We start from the raw sequence: 6,000 nt of genomic DNA, 5'->3' as shown, positions 1-6,000 counted from the left end.
CACTAACTTGTCATCTAGCATTAGGTAAGGTTATAGTTTTAAATGTGCAAAATTATTCCAAATTACTTTAGAATCCATTTATTCCTTATGCTTCTGTGCATAAAGGGGATCATGCAGCTTGGAACCCGGTCATCTATGAGATCACACTTTGTATTTTCCATTTACCATGAAAAAGCCATGTAGCTCGTGTGCTTTCTCCATTATTCTCTTCATCACTTTTTTTGAACTTTTCCAGCTGAAGAGCAAGATATCCTTTTGGTCTTATTTCCCAAACCATACTCCATATATATTTCAGAAGTCAATAGTTTGTTTACATAAACACAAACAAATAATGGATTAAAAAGTAATAAAGAGTTTCACTTCTAGAATGGCAGTGTGAATAGCACTGTGGACATACTTCTCAATGAAACCATCATAATTGGTGAAAATTGTTCTTAAAAAATCAGTCATTCAAAGTCTCTAAAAATTACCTTAAGGGCATCCATTAAGTAAAACATTTATTCAAGAAAACCTACTAAATCTCAGCAAGAGCAGCAAGAGTCTGTGGTATTTCAGTCATGAGTGGCTCCCTTTTACCTGCCCCTCACTAAGCTCAACTTAGTGGAAGTTCCACTCTGGGTGAGTGTGGTCAAGAAGATGGGGCTTTTTCTCCCCTCATATCCCAGTCAAGAAATATGGCATCCCAGGAGGAGGATCTGGCTGCCAGCATTTCTCATTCTCTCCAACTCCAAATGATAGAGGCTGAATTCCTGATGAGTGCAGCTGAGAGGTAGGGTGTTCCCTACCTCCACCCAGACCTTGTGTATATACTAGGCTTGTCTCTATAGGCCAGGTGCAACAGGCCAAGAATACTAGGGCCTTGATGACTCTCACTCCAGCTAGTTTGCAGAGCAGAGGTTTCATACTGGGAGAAGCAACCCAGCAAGGCAAGAGATTCCCAATGCTCAAAGCAGTGGCTCAGAGATTTTGCCCAGGGGGAGAGTCAGTCCATAAGAACAGATGTAGCTGAAGTTCTCCTCAAAGGAACTGACTTTGAAGGAGTATGTGGCAGTTCAAGCCTAAGGATACTCTAGAAAATGGTGGAGATTTTAATGGTGAGCAATTAAGGGAGGCTGATAGATCTATCAGAGCAAAAAGCCTAACCACAGACAATCTTGTTTATCAGAGAGAACCAGGAAAAGGCCCAGCTAAGAGGAGTTTTCTTGGGGTTAGAGCAAACCTCAAAGAATCACGACATAAAGCTACCCCTGCTTAAATGTAATTGGATCAAACTGTGAAGCAATGTATACCCCCAGAATTATTGAAAAATTATTGAGCAATCGGCCAGAAATTCGTGTAGTTTAATAGAAGGAGGCAGACAACTTAACAGAGGTATCAAGGAAAAAGACAAACAGAGCCATGCTGAAACCACTATCATCTCAGGGTGACTGTGCTCATGCTCACAGCCATACCATCTTAGGAGTGACATCAGAGGATTTTATTGTATAGTATGTGAATTCTACAGCAATAAAGTTATTTTAAAAAGTGATACAAATAAGAGCAAAGTGAACATTTCCATTTGCTTCCCCTTAAAAGTCACTTGAGAAGAACATGGGCCTGCAATTCTTCTTTTATGTTTGGGTTTATTTATTTTCCATTTGCCACAAGTCATAGTGCATGTCAAAAGAAAAGGGGATCTTGAGACAATTTTGGCCATTTGTTCTCCTTCCCAGCGTACTTCGTGGTACAGTTACTTAGACATCAGCACTGGAATAGCAGGAACATCAAACAGGGAAATGCAGGGTATGTTGGGAGAGTCTGCTGGTCTGATGAGGTTTATTTGCTCACTCTCTATATGAGAGAGTTCTTAATGCTTGGTTCCTGGCTGCTTTGATGTCTTTTCTATGTCTATTTGAAATTGCCAGATTATATGTCCCCTCTTCAAATTTATATCAGTAAAGGAGAGCAAGTAGCAAGCATCACTTCTTCTGCAAAATCACTTTCTTTGGGAGCCACTCATACCAGGATGACCCAGAAGGACCCCAAATTTGACATGTCCAAAATCGAGCTCATTCTTCCCTTCCTGCCTCTGCTACCCCTGCTCCTTCTGTATCTCCAATTCTGGCAGGACACAAACTGGAAAACTGGAAGTCATCATAAACTCCTTCCTCTGCCTTAGCCACACAGCCGATCAATCACTCATCCATCTACCTCCCAAACAGCTCTGTGTCTCTCTGCTCTCTTTCGCTGCTCTTACTGGCCTAGCTCAGGCCGTCATCATTTCTCCCTTAGACCGTAATAGCCCGGCACCCTCTGGCTTATACCTCTGTCTTTGGAATTGCCCCCCACTGGCTCACAACATCTGATTTGATTTTACACAGGATCAAGTCCAAGTTTTCCAGTTATACCCAGAATGGCATATAAGGTCCTTCATTCTCTGACCCCTGCTTATTGCTCAAGCCTCATTCCCCAACCTCCATGCTCAGGCTCATCTCCATACTCTTGACCATGAAGTTCCCTCTGTCTGGACTGACCTTGTCCATATTTTTCAAGCAGCTAAGCTCTATTCATCCCTTCAGAACCAGCTCAGGACTAATCTCCTTGGAGTAGCCTTCTCTGACCTGCACACTGTGTTAGGGGCCCCACCTCTGTTTTTCTATAGTTCTTTTTGCATGACCCCATCTCTGCACTATGCTGAAAGTGTTAGTTTATTTGGAGGTTTTCTCCATTAGACTGGGAGCTCCTTAAGACCATGGGCTATGTCTTAGTCTTCCTTATATCCCCCCAGCTCCTAGCCCAGGTCTGACCTAGAGAGGATGCTCAATATATGTGTTGTCAGAGTGACCATCAGGTTGGTGCTTAGAGGCAAGGTTTATGAAATCTAATCTTTCTGACTTGATACATGATGATGCATTTGATAATTGGTTAGATGCACCTCCTTTATGCTCCCAGAGTGTTCCCTCATTCCTCTTACCACTGTGATAGTCATCCTGTACGTTTAATGGCATTTCCTTCTTTATTTATTTGTCTGGCTCCTCACTAAATGGTGTCAGCTCCTGGAGAGAAGGGTTCAAGTTTCCTCTTCATCACTGCTGAATCCTTGGTGCAGAGCCCAGTATGCATGGTGGAAAGTATCCTCTAGGCAGGTGAGCAGATGTGAAAGGAGGGACTGTGTTGGGAATGTCCATTTCTCTGGTCCATCCCACCAATCAGGTGGAGTGTAGAGAGATGGCAGTGCTGCTCTAGCAAAAATTTCCTGCTCCCCAATACAAACACGAGCCTGGGGAAAGGGAGGACCTCACCAACAATGATTACCTGCTAACCTAGATTGCAATTGTGGGCCTCAGCTTTCAGTATGGTCCAGTTGTTGCAACAGAAAGCTTTTGGAAGAGATTTTATTCCTTGTAAACTCCTGGAGAGTTAGGAGTATAGAACAGACCTAGAGAGAGAAAGCAAAACTATTTCAGAGAGCTGCACTGAGAATTGGATTAGTCATTGCAGGATGGGCATCAGTTGTTACTAACATAACTTCAAACACAGAACTTTGAAAGAGCACGTATGTGGTCAAATAGAGATTGAAACAGAATCTTGATAGAGCTCCAGTGTTCAGATGTTTATAAACTGTAAGATGCCTCCTTTCTTGTGCTCACTCTTCCATGCACCTCTCTCTCCTCTACCTTTTTAAGGGTTTCCAGTGAAAACTGAGAAATCTGCTAGACTAATTCCAAAAGAGCTGTAACACTGTGTCTCCTTCTTTATTGAGTACGGTCATAGTTTTCAGCACATGAGCATCAGCAGGATTACAGGTGTCTCTCTAAAACAAAAAACAAACAAAAAGTTGACCACTTTTCAGTGCTGCTTAGTGTGAAAACATAAAGACATACTGAATATTTATCAGTGCCAGGGTTGTGTGGGTCTGTCCACACAAATGCAAGCAAACTTTGTCATTCCACTCAAATGAGCCAGTGGCAAAGGGAAATGTTACTTATTTGAGCAGGCTTATGTTACTGTCACCTTGAACAAAAGGTGCTGGTCCAATGTCTCAGTGTAGATCATAAACAAAAAAAGCTTTGAGCCTAGCCTCATCCAGAAAAGAAACCCCTTTGTAGTTTGGACTTCAGGCTGAGTTTGTCATGCACCTGCCCTATCATCCATTCCCTAGGCATTCTAATACTAATTTCTAAAATGAGGATTGAGTAAAACTATTTTTGTTTGGGAAATGTCCTGAGATGTCCTGTGATGACCAGAAAGTCTGTCAGGTAAGTTTGACCCCTAAAGCTGGGCTTTGCTCCCCTAGAGGAAACATTCATTAACATTTGTTGAGTGTCTACTGTGAATCAGGCACTGTGCTAGGGCACTTCACATGTGCTCTCTTCTTTAACCCTTAAAATGGCCCAATGAGGGAGGCATTTGCATCCCTGTTTTCCAAATTGGTGACCAAGACTCAAGAAGAGTAAAAACTTACCCAAGGTTGCAAAGCCATCAACTGATAGAACTAGTATGCAATGCCAGCTCTGGCTTACTCTGAAGTGCATGTCTTTGCTCACCACTTCACCGCACTGGTCTCTTGGCTCCTGGATGCTTGAGAAAACCAAATCTAGCCATCATCTAGAGATAATCTGCAGCCTTTATAAGTCACTATTTTGGAAGATCACTGATTCAGGTAGCCTTTGTTTTAGGATAGCTTTTACATTTGCAATGTGGTTGTGACTGTGGATTTCCCACTAACCAGAAAAGATTGGCATGTTGTACCACTTTAATCATAATGCTTGAAATAATTACTACATAATTTCAACACCTTGCCTTATATCTCAAAATAGGGAGATGATGATGTACTAACAGAGGTTGTTACACTGACAGCCCACTTAGGCTTTCACCAAATTTGTTGAATTGTAAGTCAAACAACAAATAGAGGGACTTATTAGGTAAACATAGTTAAAATGCATAGCTTCCTGAAAGGCTGCTGATAGTAGACATTCATGAAGACTTGTGCAGGTGTCATTAATTTTTAATTTGCCATCTGTAGAGTCAGTACCTCCACATATCATTTTTGGGGTCTCTACTTGGGCAGTGTTCCAGGTTGAGTATCGGGAGTGGGAGGAATATTCCAAACCCACACCTGTTCAGATAAATGGTGATATCATTAGCAACAAGAAGTAAGTGATCATGGCTTCTCCCGCTTTTCATAAATTACACAAAATAACCATAATGCTGCAATTTAGTGGTCCAAAGTTCATTCTATTCAGCAGGCCATCCATAGTCAACAGTTTAAAGAAAAGGGACCTGCTGAGAAAATAGTGGTCTAATCAGATGCCATAAAATCGAGCTGATGAGATGAGTCTTATTTCTTATTTTGTAAGGGGATTCTAATGAAGCAATGCTCGGAGGGGATTCATAACTTTCATTATTCAGGTCAGCTGCATCCAGTTCCAAATGAGGCTGGGGAGCCTAATCCTACAAATTATTTGTAGACATGCTGGATTGTGCAGGGGACTTATTAAATCCCAATTTCCTCGCTGCCAAATTGTACACCTTGTCTTGGTTCCTATGAGGACTAATGAGAAAGCTTTGGAAAAAAGGTAAATCAAAGGGAAAAGTAATCAAATGAAATGTACTGAAGGATGGTGCCTCAAAAACAAATTCATCAAATGCTGAAAGTGGAAGACAAGAGGGCTCCATTTGTGTACAGCACAGTAACAGCTCTCACAATATGGTAAACACCTCTGAGGCTCAGGTGGGCAAACACAGGCAGGTTCAAGAGGGAAGTTTCCATGACACATCTAGCACACCTTTCTCTCCAGAAAGAGCCTGAGGGGGGAGGGAAGGGAAGGTTGGCCATTTACTTAAAATCTGCCCACTAGGTCCATAGGCCTCTAGAAATCATCTACCTGTCAATGTACAATTATCTCCTGCCAGGGAGGCATAAATAGCCCAACTGTTAATTTCTGAATTTATTCAATAAATAGTTTCCCAGTGGAATATATAGGAATTATGTTTGAAGTAACTCCAATATGGTAAGTG

The 6,000-nt window shown here is 41.8% G+C and overlaps 1 long non-coding RNA gene and 1 other non-coding gene across 2 annotated transcripts in view; both read right to left on the bottom strand.

The window, feature by feature from the left end:
* Positions 1–1,328: 1,328 nt before the first annotated feature.
* The window catches only part of LOC134809309 (uncharacterized), a 137,393-nt gene continuing 132,721 nt past the window's right edge, over positions 1,329–6,000 (bottom strand). Inside the window, exon 3 of the long non-coding RNA XR_010154714.1 lies at positions 1,329–3,793. This is a non-coding gene — a long non-coding RNA (uncharacterized LOC134809309). The remainder of the gene's footprint in view (positions 3,794–6,000) is intronic.
* LOC112207186 (U7 small nuclear RNA) lies at positions 3,663–3,723 on the bottom strand. The gene has a single exon (XR_002941642.1). It is a non-coding gene; the product is annotated as a U7 small nuclear RNA (small nuclear RNA).

Source organism: Pan troglodytes, chromosome X, assembly GCF_028858775.2.
Source record: "Pan troglodytes isolate AG18354 chromosome X, NHGRI_mPanTro3-v2.0_pri, whole genome shotgun sequence".
NCBI lineage: Eukaryota > Metazoa > Chordata > Mammalia > Primates > Hominidae > Pan > Pan troglodytes.
This window is presented reverse-complemented; position numbering and strand designations above follow the sequence as displayed.